Source organism: Trachypithecus francoisi, unplaced genomic scaffold (assembly GCF_009764315.1).
Source record: "Trachypithecus francoisi isolate TF-2019V2 unplaced genomic scaffold, Tfra_2.0 Lachesis_group17, whole genome shotgun sequence".
NCBI lineage: Eukaryota > Metazoa > Chordata > Mammalia > Primates > Cercopithecidae > Trachypithecus > Trachypithecus francoisi.
In genome coordinates this window covers 18192798-18217868 of record NW_022681462.1, presented here as the reverse complement: position 1 = coordinate 18217868, position 25071 = coordinate 18192798, and the positions used below count along the sequence as shown (strand labels likewise).

Genomic DNA, 25071 nt, shown 5'->3' with positions numbered 1-25071 from the left:
TTTAAAGATCAAAAGTTTTAAATTTGACAAAGTCTAATTTGTCATGCTTTTCTTTGTATTTTCTGTGTCCTATTTTTGAAATATTTTCCTAAGCCAAGATCACAAATATTTTTTCTTATGGATTTTTTTGAAGTTTTATAGTTTTAGCTCTTATATTTAGACATGTGATGCTTCTTGAGTTAATTTTTATGTATTGTGAAAGGTTAGTGTCTAGGCTTGTTATTTCTCCAAATGGATATCCAATTGTTCCAGCACTATTTGTTGGAGAAAACTATCTTTCCCCATTGAATAACCTTGACATCTTTGAGTAGATCTATTATTGGACTCCTTTTTGTTCCACTGATCTGTATGTCTATCCTCATATAAATACTATACTGACTTAATTATTATAGCTTTACAGTAAGTCTTGAATCAGGTAGTGAACACTTTCTAACTTTTTCTTTTTCAAATTTATTTTAGCAATTTCAGGTCATTTCATTTCCCTATAAAATTTAGAATCAGCTTACCAGTTTCTACAAAAAGACTGCTGTGATTTTGATTGGGATTGTATTAAACCCTTAGATCAATATGGGAAAGTTGGTGCATTAATAATTTTGAGTCTTTCATTCATGAACATAGTATGTCTATTTATTCAGATCTTCTTTAATTTCTTTTAGCAATACTTTATTTTGTAGTTTTTAGTATGTCAGTATTACACATATTTAGACAAATCTCTAACTCTTCATATTTTTGACACAATTGTAAATGGTATATTTATATTTTAAAAGTAAACGTCCAATTATTTGTTGCTAGTATATATAAATGCAATTGATTTTTATATATTCATCTTGTATTCTGTGATCTTGCTAACCTCACTTTTTAGTTCTGGTAGCTATTTGTATATTCCTTAGGATTTTTCATGTGGACAATTGGGCCATCTGCAAATAGAGACAGTTTTACTTCATTATTTTAACTCTCTATGATTTTAATTTTTTTTCTTCCCTTATTGCACTGGTGGAATATCAGTACGATGTTAAATAGAAGTGGTGTGAGCAGAGATCCTGACCTTGTTCCTGATTTTAGGGAGAAAGCGTTCAGTCTTATCTCCACATATGTCAAAATTGCAGAATACCATTTTCTTATTTTTTTAGATAGTCAACTATCTTTTAAAGACATTAAAAAATCAGATTAAAGTCTTTTATACTTGCCATTTCCATTGCTCTTCATCCCTTTGTGAAGATCTAAATTTCCATCTGATATTTTCCTTCTGCCCGAGGAATTTTAACCTTTTTTTGTAATGCATGTTTGCTGACAAAGAATTATTTAGGCATTTGTTTTTCCCAAAACATCTTTATCTTGTCTTCAGTTTTGAAAGGTAAGTATGCTGAGTATAAAACTCTACATTGACAGTGTTTCCTTTTAGTATTTTAAACATGTCTCTCCATTGTCTTCTGTCATGCATATTTTTGGAGAAGTCTGCTGACATTCTTATTTTTGTTTATTTGTATTAAATGTGTCATTTTTTATTTGACTGCTTTTAAGATTTTCTTTTTTTGGCACTTTTATGGTAATTTGCCTTGGTGTGATTTTCTGTGTCTATATATTTTGCCTGAAGTTTGTTGAGTTTCTTGGATTTGTGGATTTACAGTTTTCATCAAATTTAAAGTTTTTTGGCCATCATTTCTTCAAATTTTTTTTCTTTCTGTCTCAATCCCTAGTCCTTTTTTCCTTTCAAAACTTTAATTAAATGTGTGTTAGACTGGCTGATATTTCCCCAAATTCACTGAAGTCTTGTTTTGCTCTGTTCATTTTTTAAATTCTTTTTTTTCTCTCTGTGCTTTACATAGAATTTTTTTATTGCTACGCTTTCAAATTCACTTTTTGTTTTTGCAATGTTTAATATGCTGTTAATCTTATCCAGTGTATTTATCAATACATATCCCTAGAAGTTCATATGGTTCTTTTTTATATCTTCCACTTTTTTTCTCGTCACATTTATGTTTTGAAAAATATCCTTGAATATATGGAATATATTTTTGATAGTGTTTTTAAGTCTTCTCTAATAATTTAATTATTTCTGTTGTTTCTGGGTCAGTTTCGACTGGTTGAATTTTCCCCTAGTTATAGATCATATTTTTCTGCTTTTTAAAACATGCTTATAACTTTTTATTGGACTCTAGTCATTATGAATTTTATGTTCATTAATGCTGGGTTTTGCTGTATTCTTTAAAGCATGTCGAATTTGTTCTGCATATAGTTATGTTACTTTCATGTCAGTCTTATCATTTCCAGGCATGCTTTTAAGTTTTGTTAGGGCATGTCCAGAGCAGCCTTTATTCTACTGATCATTTAGCTTCACTGTGAAACCACCCCCATTCTGAGGACTCTATTCAGTTTCCTGTGTATCATGAGATCCCTCGTCTGTGGTGGTTCGGAATTTGAACATAAACTCTTCCGAGCCATATAGGAACTATGAAAATTATTTGATCTATTACTTTCCAAAGTTTCACGCCATATTATGTACAGATTATTTCTCAGAGACTTGAGGGCATCCCTCTGTAGTTATTCGGAACCCTCTGTGCAGCCCTACTTACTCTTGTCTGCAAATTCTAGACACGTTGGCCTCCCTATCTTTGTTTCCTAAACTTAGTGAGAAAAAGTCAACTGAATTCCCTTCCTGTTTGAGTTCTCCCTTCTGTACTGAGGCCTGGAAACTCTCTCTAGGCAGTGATTTGGGTTAATTTTACTGCTCATCTCATTTGTTTCCTTTCTCTCACAGATCATAGTCCCATGCTATCTGCTGCACATGTCTGAATACTATTTCATACTTTTTGTCTGATTTTCAGTTGTTTACGGAGACATTTCCCATAGCAGTTAATTCTTCATTGGCAGAAGTGAAAGTCCTAGACTTTTAACAAAGGAAGCAATTGATGCACAAATACATTCCTTATATTTTTTAAAAAAGGGCAAATAATACTGGTTAAATGCAATTCCCTCTAGATTTCTTCACCTGTCCCCATCCAATGTCACCTCTACCCTACATCAGTCCTTTCTGTAGAGGTAACTACCATTACCAGTTTGGTGTTTATTTTTTCTATTTTTTTTTCTGAGCTCATTCAATACATTTACAAATTTATATTTGTTTAAATGGGAATATGCTATGGTTTTATATTTTTTGAGATTTGACCATTTTTGTATAAATGAAATTTGTGCAACTTGTCATTTTCACTTAGTGTACGTCTGTGATATATTGCCATGAGTTTAAATATACCTTATTCTTTTAAACTGCTGCATAGTATATTAATATGAATATGGACATATGGATATACTATATAGTATCTAGTTTATCCATATGAATATGTTTTAATTCATTTAACAACTTCCTGTCTTTAGACTTCTTACCTTTCTGACCAATAAGTAGTTATGGACTACTGAATATTTGATTAAAAAAAACAAATTGTAACCAATATTAATCATTCAGAGTGGTTGCTAATATGTCAACTGAAATAACATAATATTAAAGCAAATAATTCCTGCCCCCAGGTTATAAAATGGAACATTGCTAGTTTTTTTAGAAATTTTCTTTGTTTCTTTCTGACATAATTCCCTCTACCCTTCAAACATACTACACACTACTCTTCTGTGGTAATCATTTCTCTTGTTTACTTTATACTGTTACCACTAATGCACGTCAGTAAATTGCATTGCATTTCCTTTTCTTTTTGAACTTAATACAAATGGAATGACACTGTAAATATTGTTTTGTCACTTGCTTCTTTTCCTCATTTGTTTGTGAAATTCATTGACACGTATTATTGATGTGTACTTAATTTTATTGTGGTATATATTCTACTTTAAATATGCTACACTTTATTTTTTCCATTCTACTGTTGATGTACATTTGGGATGTGTCCAATTTTAGGCAATGTTCCTATGAACAACTGGTACAAACCTTCCAAGGCATGAGTTTCTCTGGTGTATATATCTAGAATTGCTTGGTCATAATGCATGCATGGGTGCTACATTTTTAGGCATGGTCAAATTTTTTCCAAAGGAGTTTTGCAAATATCTACCTCCACAAACAGTGTTTGAACTTTGACATTGCATCCACATCCTCACCAGCACTTGGTATTGTAAAACATAATTTTTTTTTTTTTTTTTTTTGAGACGGAGTCTCACTTTGTCATCCAGGCTGGAGTGCAGTGGAGCGATCTCGGCTCATTGCAAGTTCCACCTCCTGGATTCACACCATTCTCCTGCCTCAGCCTCCTGAGTAGCTGGGATTACAGGCATCCGCCACCATGCCCGGCTAATTTTTTGTATTTGTTTTAGTAGAGGCAGGGTTTCCCCATGTTGGCCAGGATGGTCTCGATCTCCTGACCTCGTGATCCGTCCGCCTTGGCCTCTCAAGTGCTGAGACCACAGGCGTGAGCCACCGCACCTGGCGAACATAATTTTTTCAAATCTCATGCCAGTGTAGTAATTGCTAATTGTTCTTTTAATTTGTATTTCTTTGATTATTAGTAAGGTCAAGAACCTTTTCATGTTTGTTGACTATTCAAATTTCCTTTTTATAATTAATTAATTAATTTTTATTTTTTGAGATGGAGTCTCGCTCTGTCGCCCAGGCTGGAGTGCTGGAGTGCAGTGGCGCTATCTTGGCTCACTGCAACCTCTGCCTCCCAGGTTCAAGTGATTATCCTGCCTCAGCCTCTCAAGTAGCTGGGACTACAGGTGCATGCCACCATGCCCAGCTAACTTTTGTATTTTTGGTAGAAATGGGATTTCACTTTGGTGGCCAGGCTGGTCTTGAACTCCTGACCTTGTGATCCACCTGCTCTTTGGCCTTCCAAAATTCTGGGATAGCAGGTGTGAGCCACCGTGCTGGGCCTCAAATTTTGTTTTTTAAAGTCGAGTCTTTTGTTCATTTGTTTTTCTTGCTTCTCCTTCTTCTTTCCTCCTCTTTTTTTTCTTCTTCATCTTCTTTTTTTTTTTTTTTTAGCAATTTGCATAAATTATACTATAATCTGGATTGTCATTCTTCTTTAATTACTTGAGTTGCAAATATTTTCTACCAGTTGGAGGTTATCTTCCCACTATCTTTATGGTGTCTTTTGATGAACAAAACTTAATTTTAGTATAGTCTAATTTTTCATTTTATTTATTACAAAGTTTACTTTTTGTGTCTTATTTAAAAACTCTTATATACCAAGAAGATATTACCTAAAATATTATATCTTTACTTTTCATATATAGATGTTTAGGATTAAATAACTGGATTGATTACCTGTATATGTATATGTAGATAAAGGTAAATTTTAATTTTTCTCTAAAGAATACCTGATTCTGACAGCACAATTTTCTTTTGAAATTTTGTTATTTTTCCACTGAACTACAATGCTAACTCAATTATATATCAGTTGTCCTGGTATGTATTGTTGAGGTTCTGGGTTCTCTGTTTTGTTTGATTTTTTCTGTTTCTACCTTTTAGCCTATACCAGGCTGTTTTAATAATAGTAGCTTTATAATAATTTTTAATAATTAGTAGAACAAAGTCCCCTGCCCCCAGTTTTCTTCTTCATGCTTATCTTGGTCAAGAATAGCCAACACTTTAATAGTTTCACATGAATTTTAGAATCAGCTTTCAATTTCAAAGCACTCCAATATACACGTACATGCACATTTCTTTCCTCACTTCTCTCTTCACCCTCCCTGTGCCATTCACACGCCACAAACTGTTGAGATTTTGGTATTTATTCTGTTGAATATGTAGATCAATTTAGGGAGAATGGACATCTTTGTTACTGGAGTCTTTTGATCCCGTATAGTCTACTTTGTATTTATTTACATTAAAAATCTTTAAAAGCAGTGTTATTTTTTCCGTAGAGTTTTTAAAATTATTTTATTAAATTTTTTCCTAGAAAATCCATATTTTATAAATGATGTTTTAAAAATGTCACCTTCTAGGTAACTGTTGCTAGTATATAAAAATGTAATAGTTTTTATATGTAATATTATATCAAATGTTCTTGGTAAACTTGATTCCTATTATGTATCTGAACAACAGTTTTATTTTTTCCAAATCTTTATCCTTTTTATTTCTTTGCAGTATTGTCTAGGATCTCCAGTATATTGTTGAATAAAATTAGTGATAGTGGATATTTTTGTCTTATTTGTAATCACAAAGGGAATACTTTTAATATTTTACTCTTAAAAATGGGTCTTAATATATATTATATATATATGAGTATGTATTTTTTTAAAAAAATATTTATTTATTTTCCCCATAAGTTATTGGGGTACAGGTAGTGTTTGGTTACATGAATAAATGCTTTGTGGTAATTTGTGAGATTTTGGTGCACCTATCACCTGAGCAGTACGCGCTACACTACATTTGTAGTCTTTTATCCCTCATCCCCCCTCACGGTTCCCCCCAAGTCCCCAAAGCCCATTGTATCATTCTTATGCCTTCGCATCCTCATAGCTTAGCTCCCACATATCAGTGAGAACATATGATATTTGGTTTTTCATTCGTGAGTTACTTCACTTAGAATAATAGTCTGCAGTTTCATCCAGGTCACTGCAAATGCTGTTAATACATTCCTTTTTATGGCCGCATAGTATTCCATTATGTATGTATGTGTGTGTGTATGTGTGTGTGTGTGTGTGTGTGTGTATATATATGTGTGTGTGTGTGTATATATATATGTGTGTATATATGTAAATCACAGTTTATCTACTTGTTGGGCATTTAGGTTGGTTCCAGGATTTTGCTTTTGTGAATTGTGCCACTATAAACATGAGTGTCCAAATATCTTTTTCGAATAATGACTTCTTTTCCTTTGGGTAGATACCAGGTAGTGGGATTACTGGATCAAATGGTAGTTCTACTTTTAATTCTTTAAGGAATCTCCACACTGTTTTCTATAGTGGCTGTACTAGTTTACATTCCCACCAGCAGTGTAGAAGTGTTCCCTGTTCACCACATTCATGCCAACATCTACTGTTTTTTAAAATTTTTTGATTATGGCCATTCTTACAGGAGTAAGGTGGTTTTGGTTTGCATTTCCCAGATCATTAGTGATGTTGGGCATTTTTTCATGTTTGTTGGGCATTTGTATATCCTCCTTTGAGAATTGTCTATTCACGTCCTTAGCCCACTTTTTGATGGGTTTGTTTGTGTTTTTTTTTTTTTTTGCTCATTTGTTTGAGTTTGTTGTAGATTCTGGGTATTAGTCCTTGGTCAGATGTGTAGATTGTGGAGATTTTCTCCCACTCTGTGGGTTGTCTGTTTACTCTGTTGACTGTTCCTTTTGCTGTTTAAAAGCTCTTTAGTTTAATTAGGTCCCAACTATTTTTCTTGGTTTTTGTTTCATTTGCTTTTGTGTTATTGGTCATGAAATCCTTGCCTAAAACAATATTTAGAAAGGTTTTTCCAATGTTATCTTCTAGAATTTTTATAGTTTCAGGTCTTAAGTTTAAGTACTTAATCCATCTGGAGCTGATTTTTGTATAAGATAAGAGACGAGGATCCAGTTTCATTCTCCTACATGTGGCTAGCCAATTATCCCAGCACTATCTGTGGAAAAGGGTGTCCTTTCCCCACTTTATGTTTTTGTTTGATTTATTGAAGATCAGTTGGCTTTGGTTTATTTGGTTTATTTCTGGGTTCTCTATTCTGTTTTCTTAGTCTATATGCCTATTTCTATACCAATACCATGCTGTTTTGGTGACTATGGCCTTATAGTATAGTTTGAAATCAGGTAGTGTGATGCCACCAGATTTGTTCTTTTTGCTTAGTCTTGCTTTGGCTATGCAGGCTCTTTTTTGGTTCCATATGAATTTTAGAATTGTTTTTTTCTAATTCTGTGAAGAATGATGATGGTATTTTGATGGGTATTGCCTTGAATTTGTAGATAGCTTTTGGCAGTATGGTCATTTTCACAGTATTGATTCTACCCATCCATGAGCATGGGATGTGTTTCCATTTGCTTGTGTTGTCTATAATTTCTTTCAGCTGTGTTTTATAGTTTTCCTTGTAGAGGTCTTTTGACTCCTTGGTTAGGTATATTCCTAAGTATTTTTGTTTGTTTGTTTTTTGCAGCTATTGTAAAAGGGGTTGAGTTCTTGATTTGATTCTCTGCTTGGTTGCTGCTGGTGTATAGAAGAGCTACTGAGTGTTAGACATTAATCTTGTATTGGAAATTTGCTGAATTGTTTTATCAGTTCTAGGAGCTTTCTGGAGGATTTCTTAGGGTTTTCAAGGTAAACGATCATATCATCAGCAAACAGTGACAGTTTGACTTCCTGTTTGCTGATTTGGATGCCTTTATTTCTTTTTCTTGTCTGATTGCTCTGGCTAGGACTTCTAGTACTATATTGAAGAGGAGTGGTGAGAAGGGGTATCCTTGTCTTGTCCCAATTCTCAGAGAGAATGCTTTCAACTTTTCCTCATTCAGTATTATGTTGGCTATGGGTTTGTCTTAGATGACTTTTATTACATTAAGGTATGTCCCTTGTATGCTGATTTTGCTGAGAGTTTTAATCATAAAAGGATGCTGTATTTTGTTGAATGTTTCTTCTGCATCTATTGAGATGATCATGTGATTTTTGTTTTTAATTGTGTTTATGTGGTGTATCACATTTTCTGACTTGTATATGTTAAACCATCCCTGTATCCCTGATATGAAACCTACTTGATCATGGTGGATTATCTTTTTGATATGTTGTTGGATTCAGTTGGCAAGTATTTTGTTAAGGATTTTAGCATCAATGTTCATCAAAAATATTGACCTATAGTTTTTTTATTTGGTTATGTTCTTTCTGGGTTTTGTTATTAGGGTGATGCTGGCTTCATAAAATGAATTAGAGAGGGTTCCTTCTTTCTTTATCTTATGGAATAGTGTCAAAAGGATTAGTACCAATTCTTCTTTGAATGTCTGGTAGAATTCTGCTGTGAATCTGTCTGGTCCTGGACTTTTTTTTGTTCGTAATTTTAAAATTACCATTTCAATCTCTCTGCTTGTTATTGGTCTGTGGGGGGTGTCTAATTCTTCCTGATTTAAGCTAGGAGGGTTGTATTTTTCCACCTCTTCTAGGTTTTCTAGTTTATGTGTGTAAAGGTGTTCATAGTAGCCATGAATGATCTTTTGTATTTCAGTGTTGTCAGTTGTAATAACTCCTGTTTCATTTCTTAGTGAGGTTATTTGGATTTTCTCTCTTCTTTTCTTGGTTATTCTTGCTAGTGGTCTATCAATTTTATTTATCTTTTCAAAGAACCAGCTTTTTGTTTCATTTATCTTTTTTAAAATACGTTTTTTTTTTGTTTTTATTTCATTTAGTTCTGCCCTGATCTTAGTAATTTCCTTCCTTCTGCTGGACTTGAGTTTGGTTTGTTCTTGTTTCTCTGGTTCCTTGAGGTGTGACCTTAGAATGTCAATTTGTGATGTCTTTTTGATGCAGGTACTTAGGGCTGTGAACTTTCCTCTTAGCATCACCTTTGCTGTATCAAAGAGGTTTTGATAGGTTGTGTCATCATCATTCAGTTTGAAGAATTTTTTAATTTCTATCTTGATTTTGTTTTTGATCCATTGCTAATTCAGGAGCAGGTTATTTAATTTCCATGTATTTGAAGAGCCTTTTTTTTTTTGTCATATTACTAGGCTTGGCTTCCTTCTCATTTGGGTAGGCTCCGTCAGAGGGAAGGTCTAGGGTGAAGGCTGCTGTTCAGATTCTTTTGTCCCACGGGGTATTCCCTTGATGTATTACTCTCCCCCCTTTCCTATGGATGTGGCTTCCTGTGAACCGAACTGTGGTGATTGTTGTCTTTCTTCTGGGTCTAACCACCTAGTGAGTCTACCCAGCTCTGGACTGGTACTGGGTGTTGTTTGCACAGAGTCCTGTGATGTGGACCGTCTATGGGTCTCTCAGCTGTGGATACTAGTGCCTGTTCTGGTGGAGGTGGCAGGGGGCGTGCAATGGACTCAATGAATGTTCTTAGCTTTGGTGGTTTAATGCTCTATTTTTATGCTGGTTGGCCTCCTGCCAGTAGGTGGAGCTTTCCAGAAAGCATCAGCTTTAGTAGTATAGAGAGGGATCCATGGTGGTTGGGGTCCTAGAACTCTGAAGATTATATGCCCTTTATCTTCTGCTACCAGGGTAGATAGGGAAGGACCATCAGGTTGGGGCAGGGCTAGGCATTGAACTCAGATTCTCCTTGGACTTTGGGTAGATCTTGCTGTGTCTGCTGTGGGGGATGGGAGTGATGTTCCCAGGTCACTGGAGTTGTGTACATAGGAGGGTTATGGCTGTCTGCTGAGTCAGGCAATTTGTCAGGAAAATGGGGGAAAGCTGGCAGTCACAGGCCTTACCCAGTTCACATGCAAAATGAAGGAGTGGTCTCACTCCCACTGTGCTTCCCCCAACAGCCCCGGTCTGTTTCCAGGCAGAGGGCATGATGGAGGGTGTGACGGGGTTGAAAACCTGCCCTAGGCTTTCCACCTCCCAGCTGCCAGAGAAAAGGGCTTGGTTCTTCCCCTGCCTGTGGAGTCTGCATGCCAGATTTGCACCCTCCCTTGAGTTTTGGCCATGAGGCTTCTTGCCCCATTCAAATTGTTAGAGAGTTCAGTTAGAGATTTCCTTCTCCCTGTGGAGTTGTAACCCCTGCTCCTCTTTCAATGGAACCCTGTGGTGTTAGGCAGGAATAGCCAGCTAGGTGACCCAGCGAGCGCCCAGGGCCTTTCTGCTGCTTCCTCTACCCCTGTATTTCACTCGACTATAAATTGGCTCAGCTTCAGGTAAGGTCGGAAACTTCTCCCACAAACAGACCTTCAACTTCTCCAGTGGGAGTGTGTGTTTGGGAGAGGAGGGTCTCCCTTTCCCACCTCTGCATTTGAGGCACTCACAGTATTTGGGGTGTTTCCTGGGTCCTGCAGGAGCCATCTGCTTCCTTCAGAGGGTCTGTGGGTCGTCTCAGGATTGCTGGTTTGTTCTTGCAGTCGATCTGGAGCTAAAATTCACACTGCGAGCTTCCGAAAGCTGTTCTGTCTGGAGCTGCAATGTAGTCCTGCCTCCCATCTGCCATAATGATCTCTCTCTCTGTTTATGTATTTTTGAAATTATTACTTTAAAAATTTGTTAAGAATGTTCCCTTTTCCTATTTTTCCTGATAGTTTTTACTTTAAATTATTAGAGGATTAAAATGCTATCAAATGCTTTTTAATGCAGTTACTGTGATAATCACATGATTTTTCTTTTACTCTCTTAATGTGTTGGATTATGTTAAGTAATATTTTTAGTGTTAAACCAAACTTAATCATGATGTATTATTCTTTTTATACACTGTTTTATTTTGTTTTCCAAAACTATGCTTAGTAATGCATGCAGTACTCTTTCCTTGAATGATCCTTTTATACTTTGATATCAAAGTTAAGTTAGACTCATGCTCAGGATGTAGAAAAAGTTAGGAAGCATATGAAAAAGCAAGAAAAAAAATACAGCTTCAAAGACAAAGCAATCATCAGATTAGAATAAAATATGGCACAAATGTTGGAATTACCTGACAGGGATTTAAAATAAGTATAACTAATACTTTAAAGGATCTAATGGAAAAAGCAAACAACATGCAAGAGCAGACAGATAATCTCAGTAGGGAAATGAAAACTATAAAAATCATCACATGGAAATACTAGAAATGAAAAACACAATAAAAGAGATGAAGAGGCCGGGCGCAGTGGCTCAAGCCTGTAATCCCAGCACTTTGGGAGGCCGAGACGGGCGGATCACGAGGTCAGGAGATCGAGACCATCCTGGCTAACACGGTGAAACCCCGTCTCTACTAAAAAATACAAAAAACTAGCCGGGCGAGGTGGTGGGCGCCTGTTGTCCCAGCTACTCGGGAGGCTGAGGCAGGAGAATGGCGTGAACCCGGGAGGCGGAGCTTGCAGTGAGCCGAGATCCGGCCACTGCACTCCAGCCTGGGCGACAGAGCAAGACTCTGTCTCAAAAAAAAAAAAAAAAAAAAAAAAAAGATGAAGAATGCCTTTGTCAGGCTCATCAATAGACTTGACACATCTGAGGAAAAAAAACAGTGAATTTAAAACTAGATCTATAGAAATTATTCAGACTAAAATACGAAGAGAGAAAAACGAAAAGAAAACAAAAGCATCAGAACAGACTATTCAATAATTCTGTGACAATATCAAACATTTAAACGTATGTATATCTGGAATTCTAGAATGGAGAGAGGAGGAGGAAAAAGAAGAAGAAGGAGGAGAAAGAGGAAAAAGAAGAACTGGAAGAGAAGGAAGAAGGAGGAGGAGGAAGAAGAAGAGAAGGAGGAGGAGGAAGAGGAGGAAGAGGAGAAGTGAAAAAAATGGGGAAGGGGAAGAATAAGAGAGGAGGAAGAAGGGGAAGAAGAAGGAAGAAGAAGAAGAAGGGGGAAGAGGAGGAGGAAAAAGAAGGAGGAGAAAAAGGATGAAGAAGGAAGAGGAGGAGAAGAAGAAGAAGGAAGAAGAAGGAGGAAGAAGAAGAAAGGGAAGAGGAGGAGGAAAAAAAAAAAAAAAAAAACCCAAAGCTGAATAACTTGAAGTCTGATGTTCGAGGGTAGGAAGCATCCAACATGGAAGAAAGATGTAGGTCAGAAGACCAAGCCAGTCTAGTCTTTCCATGTTCTTCTGTCTGCTTTTATTCTGACCATGCTGGCAGCTGATTAGATGGTGCCCACCCAGACTGAGGGTGGGTCTGTCTTTCCTGGTCCTGACTCAAATGTTAATCTCCTTTGGCAACACCTTCACAGACACACCCAGGAACAATGCTTTGCATCCTTCAATCCAATCAAATTGACACTCAGTATTCACCATCACATGGAAAGTCTTGATTTTTCAGAAAATTTTTGATGACTTGGACTTCCTTTTTATTCTTCCTATGTATAGTGTCATCTTGATTACACTTATTACATGCACAAACCTCTACAAACCCTAGTTTGTAGCTGGCTGGCACCTCTTGACTATTTCATCACTGTTATATAGGGCATAGGTTCCAAACCAAAATGTTTAAATGATGGGTCAGTGAATGTACATGATGGAAGCATGCAGTGAGTATAACAGACTTGATATTCTCTTGGTCTATATCCCCACTTTCCATAGTGACACAAATAGCAGAGGAATAGTTCTCTATTACAAGAAAAACAGCAGCAGAAGCATGATGGTAAATGGCAGCTGGCATTGGGTCTCAGTGTCAGGGAATCAATATGGAATGGTGGCAACTGGCAAACTGGAAAGCACATGGCTTGTCTAAAGGGAGCAATTGTTATTAGGCAAGCTGATTGTTGCCAGATGAATGGATAAGCCTAAGTTTAATAATCTAGTTTTCAGGAGATGTCTGGAAATCAGAGTATATATGTGAAATCTCTTATTTTGAATATGCTACCAACTAACCTATTTTTTTTTTTTGAAAGAACAGTTGAGGCAAGAGAACATAGGTAGACCAAATATGAACTTTGTGTTTGCTAGTTTTCCTGCAAGCAGAGTTATTCTCATGCAGACCTTTTGAAATGGAATCATATCATCAACATACAACTGAAAAGATCAAGGCTTAGTTTAGCAGAAAGTTGAATGATACTTTATTAATCATATGGTATTTGTTGTTTGAATTAAAAATGCTTACATGCTCTCCTCCCAGCATTTATTTCAATTAGTGACTGATTTGGTTCAGAAAGTTGAATTTCAGTTTCTTCTTCAGGAAAAAGTGAAAATTATTAGAAGTAATAGGTTTAGGGAAGAGATTAAGTCCCATTTGGACATCATAAGGTGGAAACAACCTTATTTTCATTTAGGTAAGCAAAACTTTGGTTTGCTTTAAGCAACATAACAAGAGAGGTTGTCATTTTCCAAGTGTGAAATGTTAACCTGACAGGGCTAGGGGACAAATATCAAAGTTAACATATGGGTTACATTTGCATGTTTTCTTTCATCACTGTCCTGAGAAACTGTAAGTGATTTTCAGCTATATGTTAAAGCCTGTCTGTTTATGTAAGAGCAAGACTTTAGCAAGTTTGTTAAGTGCCTCCTTCAGTTTTGTTCCAGAATAGTGGGAACTGTTTACAGAAGGTATGAAACCATGAGAACTCTCAATCCTTTCGTGTAAATGTCTTGATTAATACATTGTACAGGATCTAGTATATTGAGAATAGGAAGTAACTCATTCTTAGCTCTATAATTTTTTTTTTTTTTTAGATGGAGTCTTGCTCTGTTGCCCAAGCTGGAGTGCAGTGGTATGATCTTGGTCCACTGCAACCTCTGCCTCCTGGGTTCAAGTAATTCTCCTGCCTCAGCCTCCCGAGTAGCTGGGATTACAGGTGCATGCCACCACACCCAGCTAATTTTTATATTTTTAGTAGAGACAGGGTTTCACCATATTGGCCAGGCTGGTCTCGAAAACTTGACCTTGTGATCCACCTGCCTTGCCCTCCCAAAGTGCTGGGATTACAGGTGTGAGCCACTGCACTTAGCCAAAATTTTTTTTAACTAAAAGTGTGTGTGTGCGTGTGTGCACACACATGCATGCGCGCATGAGGGTAGAGATAGGAGAAAAGGAAGACTGCGATGTAGTATTTAATGTATTTTTATATTTAAAATGGGTTTTTGTAGATGACATATAGTTGTGTCTTATTGTGTATCCATCTGACAATCTCTGACTTTTCATTATGTTTAGATCATTTATATTTAAAGTGATTAGTGACACAATTGGATTAATATCTACTTTATTTATAACTTTTCATCACTTTTCCTTTTCCCCTATTTTTTGCTTTCTTTCATTTTAGTTGAGAATTTTATATAATTTTTTTCCTCCTTTTGCATACCAAGGATACTTTTAAAAGTGTGTTTTTACACTTGCCCTATATTTGCAATATAAACTTATTTACTAATTTAATTCCATTTTCAAATAACACTACCTCACTTCATGTGTAGTGCAGATATCTAATCATAACAGAGTATTTCCAGTTCCTGGGATGTAGACTTTTTTATTTCATTTGTTCAACAAAATTAATGTAGGATAGATTCTATGTCAGGCACTGTGCTAGTTTTGAAGAGTACGTTGGTACGTTGTAACACTGTCACAGTCTGCCCTCGTGGAAACTGTTTTTCAACAGGGAGACTGACATGAGTGAATCTATCACACAGGTACAGATTGATACATGCTGATCAGCTTTATTTAGTCCTAATGCAGGCTTGTGACTGAGGGCAGTTTAGAATCTCTTCTTCTGGGAAATTTCTCATTTCACTGGCCTCATGTCTCTGTAGCCATTGGTTTTCCTGAAGATGACAGAGAAAAGCTAGATGACTTCTTGATCAAGAATTCTGAGAATCCTTATTTCTGAACTGAATCAGTTTTTGAAGGGCACAGGGAAGTATAAACTGTCTTTTCTTTTTTTTTGAGATGGAGTCTTGCTCTGTTACCCAGGCTGGAGAGCAGTGGCGCCATCTTGGCTCACTGCAACCTCTGCCTCCAGGATTCAAGCGATTCTCCTGCCTCAGCCTCCTGAGTAGCTGGGACTACAGGCACCCGCCACCAAGCCCAGCTAATTTTTTGTATTTTTAGTAGAGATGGAGTTTCACCGTGTTAGCCAGAATGGTCTCGATCTCCTGACCTCATGATCCGTTCGCCTTGGCCTCCCAAAGTGCTGGGATTACAGTTGTGAGCCACCGCACCCGGTCTATAATCTGTCTTTTCTTTTGACAGCTTTATTCTCACTACCCGCCCCACTACTCCAATTCCCCCCATATTGGATTACTCTGGAACGGTTCTTTTTCTTCTCTTCTATCTCTTCCACTTTTTCTCAAATCTGTAATAACAAGTAGTGGCAGGAGGGTTGATGAGTTTCACAAGGGAAATGGGTACATGGTTTGGATCCTTCTTTTTTCCTTCCCCTAAAATGGGCTTAAAGCTCATTTCAAATGAAATAATTTGCATAATTTTTATTGGGCATTTCTGAATTGGTAGCATGATGGAATAACCAGTTTCATGCAAATGATAACTGTGAAACTGATTATTGCTGTGAAAAAAGTAATCTTTATTTTTCTATAACTCACTTTACCCTGACTTGGAGCTTCTATATATTACACCTGATGCAGAAAGCTTAATCTTGTTGCCTTTTTCCTTCATCACCGAACTTGGATTGTCATTCTTTTATTGCCTTCTTTCCTCAGCATATTGATGATAAGTTGTATGTGGGCAGCTGACACTCTGAGATTGTTAGAAAAAAAATGTTTTCCATCCTGGCTAACACAGTGAAACCCCGTGTCTACTAAAAAAATACAAAAAACTAGCTGGGCGAGGTGGCGGGTGCCTGTAGTCCCACCTACTCGGGAGGCTGAGGCAGGAGAATGGCGTGAACCCGGGAGGCGGAGCTTGCAGTGAGCTGAGATCCGGCCACTGCACTCCAGCCTGGGCGACAGAGCAAGACTCCGTCTCAATAAATAAATAAATAAATAAATAAAAATAAATTAAAAAAAGAAAAAAGTTTTTATTTATTTATTTATATATTTTTAACTCATCCATTTTGTTACTATTCTGTTACTTTTGAAATGTCACGTATCCCTTTTGACCCTTGGGCGTGTCATCCATCCACTCTGGCACATATCCCATCCAAGATGGCACTTTCTTGGATCTGGTCTTTGCTGTCTGTCACCACGATACCCATCAGAGGGGTCTCCTTTTTGTATCCATCACCATGTCTGCTGTTCGTTCTCCAGACTGAGAGGGAGAGGTGAAAGGAGTGCAGGGGAACCTAAACACCGTGACCAGCACTTCACAGGAGCATCATCAGGGTAACTTCTGGCTCATCCCTAATGGTCTATAGAGTTTTTCGAAAAAGGCATTGGCTTTATGGGTTAGGGCTATTTATGTTCAAATGATTTTTTTTGTTTGTTTGTTTGACCATGGTGAATTATTTATCTTCTTGAACATTAGTTTCTCCGTCTATAAAATGAGTGTAATAAGATCTACTTCAGTAAATAACTGTAAGTTTAAATGAGATGCTATTTGTAAATTACATGATATACTTCCTGGTCCATAATAGACCTATGTTCAACTTCTACCCTCTAACAATGATCTGTAGAGTCTCAAGCAACTTCTTTTCTCTGGTTTTGAATTTCTTCCTTGACAAAATAAGGTCCATGGTAAAGGTGGGAAGGAAGGGTGGGAGTGATGAAAAAGAGGAAGCCATTAAACCAAGTAATATTTGAGGTTCTTTCCATTTTTAAAGTTCTATGATTCTTAGTTGAGGGGACAGAGGGAGTCTGTTTTATTAAGAGAAGTAGCCAGCCCTCTGGAACATAGAACCAGCCTTGCCATGCACTTCTGTGTGATTCCCTGGCTCTGGGATTTCTGGCCATGTTCTGGAGCTACAGAGTTTCCCTGGCTGTAGCTGGTCACTCACAGCATTGGGTGCACAGAGAAATGATGACTCTGCAAATGAATAAAAACAAAGATGCTATTTTTTTTTTTAGAAGCTCCTAGGCTATCTTCCTTCTTACTTCCTCCCTCAAACAGAACTTTGAGAGCATCAGGCATTAAGACATTACTGCCAGCCAGGCATGGTGGCTCACACCTGTAATCCCAGCACATTGCGAGGACAATGCAGGATTGCTTGACGCCAAGAGTTCAAGGCCAGTCTGGGCAACATAATGAGACTCCATCTCTACAAAAAATTGAAAAAATTAGCCAGGCATGGTGGCCCATGCCTATAGTCTCAGCTACTTGGGATGCTGAGGCAGGAGGATTGCCTGAGCCCAGGAAGTGGAGGCTGCAGGGAGTCATGATCATGCCACTGCACTCTACCCTGGGGGACAGTGAAATCCTGTCTCAAAAAAAAAAAATTTACTGCTATTCAGCTACCACTTGCTGCTAATTTTCCGTGAGTCTCCTTTGTGTCACTTGTGTTCAACTTATGGCAATGTTTTCTGAGAAACACAACCCTGTGACTGAGCTGAGCATGGGGGCTTGCCAGGTAATAGTTAGCCTGACTTGGGTGGAATAGACCCAGGCAGAGCCTGAATCATGCCCCTGACATTTGCTGGCTCTGTGACTTTGGAAAAACTTCTTATCCTCCCTGATACTTAGTTTCCTCATCTACAAAATGGAGATATTGGGTACCATGTACGATCAAGCTCAATAGTAGCTCAGCGAGTTGTGGTGAGGACCAGTGAGATAATGCCTGGGGCATTGTAAACCTGATTCTCATCGGCGAGAAGACTGCCCTGGTGGCGGTTGCAGCTCTGTCACTTGTACATGGGCTCTGGAGCAGGGAACGGTTTCTGAGATGTGCCCCCTTTCCTGTGGTCCTCACCGCTGTCTTGAGGCTTGCTGTTCCTGGGTTGCACTGAAGGATACAGCTCTGGGTTCCCTTCTTCCTGACTCACAGGGCCTGGGCAGGCCCCTTCATTAGGTAATTTGTAGTCATCATGATCATCTTACTCGTGAAAAAGAAGCATGCTTTAAAATCATCTGGGGCCCTGTTGAATGGGTAAATACTTTCCTCACCAGGGATTTTTAACCTGGCATCCAAGGACTTTGGGCTGCAAGTCTGTGACTCCATGAAGTGGTCAGTCAAATTTTGATGTGAAAGACCATTTTTCTGAGGAGAGGTCAATGTTTCCCAGTTTCTCAAAGGCAGCTGTGTCTCAGAAAAGGCTGAGGGCCACTGTTTTCCCAGCACAGTACGCTTTGTTGATGGTAAAAGTGCATTTGACATGTTAAAAATCACACCTTGTGGGACGAGCAGAACTCTAAGAGGATCCTGGTGGTAAGGCCTAGAAACCAGGAGATGATGTGAGAGGAAGGCTATTCAATGGCCCAAGTGTGAGTGACTGGCCTCTGTCATCCTCCAGAGTGACCGGAAGGCCATTCTTTCACTGAAGATCAGTTGAAGTCTACATGCTCCAAATGCAAATTATTCGGTGGTGACCTCCTAGGACAGCATGGAAAAGATAATTATTTTTTGGACTTAAAACTACAAGGGAACTTAAAAATTACCTAGTGTATGACACAAAGGAGGCCTCAAGAGGTTAAGTGACTTGCCAGCAAGCCAATGGCAACCTATGGCTTGAGTTGGACTCTCCTGACCTCCCCTTTCCATCTTCCTTTCCTGAGAAAATTCTTGTAATTATTAGCTCCTACAGACTCACAGATCATAAGTAGTTGGCTATTAGGGAAAATGCACAGAAGTCTTCAAGAAACCATAGGAAAACTGTAGAGATCATCTGGTAGCAGAAGGCTGAAGCAGGAGGACCGCCTGAGCCCAGAATGGGGAGGCTGCAGTGGGCCATGTTTGTACCGCTGCACTCCAGTTTGGGTGACAGCGTGAGACCCTGTCTAAAAAACAACAACAACAACAACAACAACAACAACAAACACACAGAAAACTTATGGCAATTGAATTCTGGCAGTTGAAGCTGCCAGAATTTAGAATATCTCCTGTTTTCCCTATGATTAGACTTCCTAACCTGGTTTAAACAGTTAACAATTCTGTGACAAAAAATTTATTTTTTTCTGACTATAAAAACAAGCTGGGAATATATAATAACAGGAAAATGTAAAAAGATGAAAGAAATCATTTGTAACCTCATAACCTTCATAACTAAGGGGTAACCCCTCGTCGTGACTTGGAATGTTAACTTTTGATTTTCTCTTTATGTGTGTGTCTCTCTCTCTTCCTGTAGCTCTTTCTCTGATGTAGATTTTGATCATCCTGTGTCAAGTGCACTGCATCCTGCTTTTTTTCATTTATCATTGTATCATCAAATATCTTCCATGCCATTAAAGAAACTTTAAAAAATATCACATGTAATGGTCACTGGGAGGCCATTGCATGACTTGACTTTGACCCCAGTTTAATTTAAACTTGACCCTGTGCCTGGGCATGTGTCTCCATGGATATTGATATTCTAAATAGTGCTGTGATGAACATCTCCACCATAAATCCTTGTTCATACCTCTTATGAGTTCCTTGGGGGCAGATAACTGGAAGTTGAGCTACTTGGGCAAGAGGCATGACCTTTTCCAAATCTCTTGATATCTACTGTCAAATTCAGAGACACTTTAAATGTGGAGAAAAGGTCAATGGAAAATGCTCTCCTCACACTTCTTTTATGAGACCGATTTACTGAACTTGCTGACCCAAACCAAATTTTCTTTCCCTAACTTTAACATATCTGAAATTTGATAATTATTAAAAAGAATCCTATGTATATGGTAGATGTTCAATGAAGTGATTTCCTATACATTCAAAAGGTAATTACTGAGCACTTACTGTGCTGAACAATGAGGGCAGTTGAGGATAAACAGATGATGAGAAAAAGCAACTCCCTAAATGATGATGTGTTTGAATGCTATTGCTGACTGAGTGGAAACTTTGGTTTCCAGGCACCATCTATGCCTTAAGTGAGGTTTCAGAGGCTGTTAGGATTAGTTATTGTATTTATTTACACAGTTTATTTCTTTGAGTATTTTCCTGACCCTCCCTCAATTCTGAAGAAGTTATATATGATCTCTCTCTCTCCTTCCATATGCTTTTCCCTGCTTGCTGGGAACAGTATGGAAATAGTTTACTGAGCGGTATTGGGAAAAAAAAAAAAAAAAAAAAAATATATATATATATATAAAATAATTTGCCCTTTTTTCCAGAAAGACAAACTGCTTACCCTTTCTCCTGTCTCTGTCTGCTTTTACCAAGGGCACTGAAGTTTTAGAAGGGTGCAGTAATTCATTTGTTCCCTACAGTAAGTCAGGGAGCATTTAGGAAATAGTCCTTTCCTCCCATTATGCACTCTACTCTCTCCTTCCCATTTCGTTTTTCTTCCTGCCTGATGGTACTTATATTATTTGGATGGAAAGGGGGCAATTACCCACATAAACATGACCACTATAGCGATAAAGTCATCTGTAATGTGATAATGGGTGAACAACAAGCTAAACTTCTTTCCAGTAACACCAGCCACAATCTATGTTTAATAAGGTTAATGTCTTCATACTGCTATTGGCTGAGGCTAAGAATGCCAAGGACAAAAGAAAGAGCAGCCGGAACCATGATTTTCAGAAATGACTGAACCTGTTTAGCATGCAAGCCCAGGGAAATGGCAAAGCAGGTGATGTTTGGATGAAACCAACCTCATTTTTTGAGCTTAGGCCTCCAGTCCAATCTGGGAAACCCAATGTCTATTGAAGAAAGGTGTAGGTTTTTGTTTTTTATTTTTTTTGTATTTTTAGTTTGCTTGTCTAAGAAGAAAGCGAGCATGTGCCTTTAATTACTTTATCTTTATGTGTATCCCTTTGCTAGAATCCAGTTTTACTGAACATTTAGAATGCCTTTGCTCTAAAAGCAAAAACTTGTTTGAATAAGGACTAATTTTTCAACATGTAGACAAATATTTGAATAACTGGTGGAAATAATAAATTACTAGCAGAAAGTGACTTCATTGCTCTTTAAAGCAAAAAAGCACCCTTGGGAATTTCAAAGAAATGACTCCATTTTCATATCATTCCCTGTGGTAGCCATTTGATCTCGCTCCGGGATAGACTGGGATGCAAGTTTATTTTTAATAAGAGAGCACCTACACATTTTCTCTGGGAAAACAAGCAGAGGAATGGATATTGGGTGAAATCAACCAAGATCTCTAAAAGTAATGATTATGTTTTAGTTATTTTCTTCAAGCAAAACTTGCTTGTAGGCACTGCCTTGAAGCCGTGTTGTTCTTTCCAAGAAGTTTAACGAGTGCTCATTATTTTGGCCATTTGCACTTTCCTGTTTCTCAGATTCCAACTGCATAATCCAATTACAGTTTGTGGATCTGGTTGGAAACTGGGTCAACAGGGGAATTCAGATTTTGAGCCATGTCAGTTTTGGGGAGAGAGAACTATTGTTGGATCCAGAATGGTGTTAAGAAGCAAGCCTTTGACAGAGTCAGGCCATCTGGTTTAATCTTGGTCTAGTTCATCCCAGTTTCGGGTTCTAGGACAGCAACTTAGCCATTCTTTGCATAAGCTCTCTGGGTCTCAGCCCTTCATTTGTATGAGTGTCTGCCTCATAGGGTAAAGAAGGGATTTGAATGAAACCATGCACATGAGGTGCTTGGCATATGGCAACCGATGAATCTGTGTTACCTGATACTATTACACTGAAAACACAAAAATGGTAATTTTCTTGTTTCAGGATTGACAGAATAGCACTCAGTAGATAAAACCAATACATTTGCAATCCACGTGTGGATTTTTCTGTAACCTCACACACATGCAAACCACTCCTCACACATATCACTGAATTTTCTTTCTCTGGTGCACAGACGTTTTTACATGTTGCCTCTAGAGTAGGTTAAAAAGTTTATATTCTCTTTTAAGATGTTTTCCTTTTATCTGCCCAGTGATAATCATTTCCTGTACTCTATCTACGACATCATTTTCAAAATATGTTAGTGGCCGGATTTTCTGGCATCAAGCCGATGTTGCTGGCCTGAAGTTTCTGGAATCAAAACATGGATTTCATAAAGTCTTGCTAAAGGTTGGGCATGAGATGTGTACACAAAATATAATGTACACGAAGTTGAGCATCCTAAAATACATACCACCTTGCCACTTGGATGAAGTCCATGTTCTCTTGCATTTTCTGGCATTGAAGCCTTTTGGACTGGCGCCCAAACCCAGCATGTTTCTCTACCTGAGGTCTCTGGACATCATCCCCTTTAGGCTTCATGAGTTCTTCCACGTGCCAGAAATAGATGCAAACTTTTGCTTGTTTGGGCATTTTTCTATGAGGACTTGTTAGATTTCATTAGATTTTCAACATGGGCTTTGACCTAAAAAGGATAAACATCTTTGTCTTACCTGAACCTTCCTTCCACCCTTCTCATGCTGGCATCCCACTGCTGTCTGTAGCCACATGCTCATTTCTACCCCAGGGTCTTTTCTCACAATATTTAACATATTCTGCTTTCCGACATGCCCACCACTCCCTGCTGCATCAGCATTTGATACCATCATTTGTTCTGTGACCACATCCACAATTTTTGGTTCATCCTCTTATTACCTGAACAATTTTTTAATCTAATATTTTTTCCTTCAAATCAACTATTCACTTCAATATGTTTAAAAAAGAAACTAGTGGATAGGTAACAAAAGATAAGTATGAAAGTTGGAGAAGACTATGGCCTCAGAGAAAAAATACTTCTATTGAAGCAGAAATAAAAGCCAAAGACTGGTGACGTCAGAGGAGGGGAGAGGATGTCAGAGGAGGGGAGACCCGGAGAGGATTGCATGTGGCGCTGGTCATCTCTGTTCTAGGGGATGAGAACAAAAATCATCAAGAAAAAAGTAGGAACTGGGGATGGGCAGCAAATGAGGGAGTCTGGCTGACGTGTGGGAAAGGAGTTGGCACTTGTGTGGGAGAGAAAATGTATGTAGGGCAGGAGTGGGAAGGAGCGGAGCTGGGAGACAGGGTTCCAGAAATGGACACAAGGTGTTGGGTGAAAGATAGTGCCTAGGGTGAGGCTGTAAACGCAAAAGTTTTGGAAGCTGCGAAAAGATAGAGGCTGAAGAGGGCTAATGGGGGATGGGTGAATATGGAGGCAAAGGTGATACAGACTGGAGGCTAAGATTTTAAAAAGTGCATTTTATAGAGGAGGGTGTGGGGAGGGAGTGCAGAATGTCCCAGAATAGGGGTCTGGGGAGCTGGGAGAGACACTGTGAAATGGGCAGGGGCAGCGTGTGTGTATGGATGTGTGTGTGTGTGTGTGTGTATGCGTGTGTGTGATGTGGAGAGGGTATGAAGAAAAAATGGGAACCATTTTCTTAATGTTGAAAACTACTGCCTTACAGTCTGTTCTTGAATCTGGTACAGAAATCTGAAGACCCGACTTTACTATCGGCAAAGACAGACAAACACTCTACAAATAGTGCTTGAAAAATGCCACTGTTTGGTTCACATGGTGAAGAGGAACTCAGGAAGCCCTGGCAGTCTCTAGGAGGCTAGGGCAGTGGTTCTCAAATGATAGGGTGTACAGAAATTCCCTGGAGGACTTGTGACAAACAAGATTGCTAGGCCTACTCCCAGGGCTTCTGATTCAGCAGGTCTGGGGATGGAGCTCGAGTATCTGCATTTCTAACAAGTCCTCGGTGGTGCTGATGCTGCCGGCATGGACCAGTTTTGAGAACCATACTTGGAGAAACACTTGGTTAGGAAAACTATGTCTGTTACAGATTGATCAAAGGGCTCTTAAGTTCCTTTTGTACAATAAATCACTGCAATATAAAATGAGGTAAATGAACATGCTCTTTGAACTCTAAACTTCTAGACCAACATAAAACATTCTAAATGTGAAATGGAAACATTTACAGTTGTTATTGATTCTCATCAATGCAATGGTCAATAAAGATAAGAATCATGTTTGCAGTCTCCACTCTTGATTTTCTGCTTTGGTATGGATTTTTAGTTTGTTTTCTTCTGATATGCTGTGATTTCAGATTTCGTTTATGGTGGTGGCCCCTTTATGGCATGAAGGAAGGGGGAATGCAGGGGAAGGCCAGGGAGATTTATCTCCCTGAGCCTTGGATTCAGTACAATTTTATAAGGATGTGATATCCTTATATCTGTGATCCTCCCTTCTAGCCAGTCAAGGGCAGGATAGCCAGTGGTGAGGGAGAAGTCTGCAGATGTGAGCCAGGATGCTCTTTTGGCCTGATAGCCATACTGTGGGTGTCTGTAGAGCTCTCCTCTCTGCCTTCTGCTCACCATGGTGGCTCCGGTCCTTCCTCTTGGTCTAGGCCTGAGCTTGGTGTGCTGGGAAGACACTTTGGGGGAAGGATAGGGCCCATTCCCAGAGCTTAACCAGAACAGATTTGACTGTGTCAGAAACCACTGCATCTCCTTGTGCACGTCTCATGATAAATTCACACAATGTGCTTACCTTGATAGATGCTGGCAGGGTAAACAAGAAGCTTTCAAATATTAGCATATATTTCACATTTTTCCTTGTTTAGCCTAGACAGAGTTGTCCTTGCTCTTGATAAAGGATTCCAGGAATTGAGGCGATGATTAAGAGA

General features: G+C 38.4%; 1 long non-coding RNA gene across 1 annotated transcript in view; it reads left to right on the top strand.

Moving 5' to 3' along the window:
- Window positions 1-24413, top strand: part of LOC117062934 — a 29983-nt gene extending 5570 nt beyond the window's left edge. The window contains exon 3 of the long non-coding RNA XR_004428633.1: window positions 23870-24413. This is a non-coding gene — a long non-coding RNA (uncharacterized LOC117062934). The remainder of the gene's footprint in view (window positions 1-23869) is intronic.
- The last annotated feature ends 658 nt before the right edge of the window (window positions 24414-25071 follow it).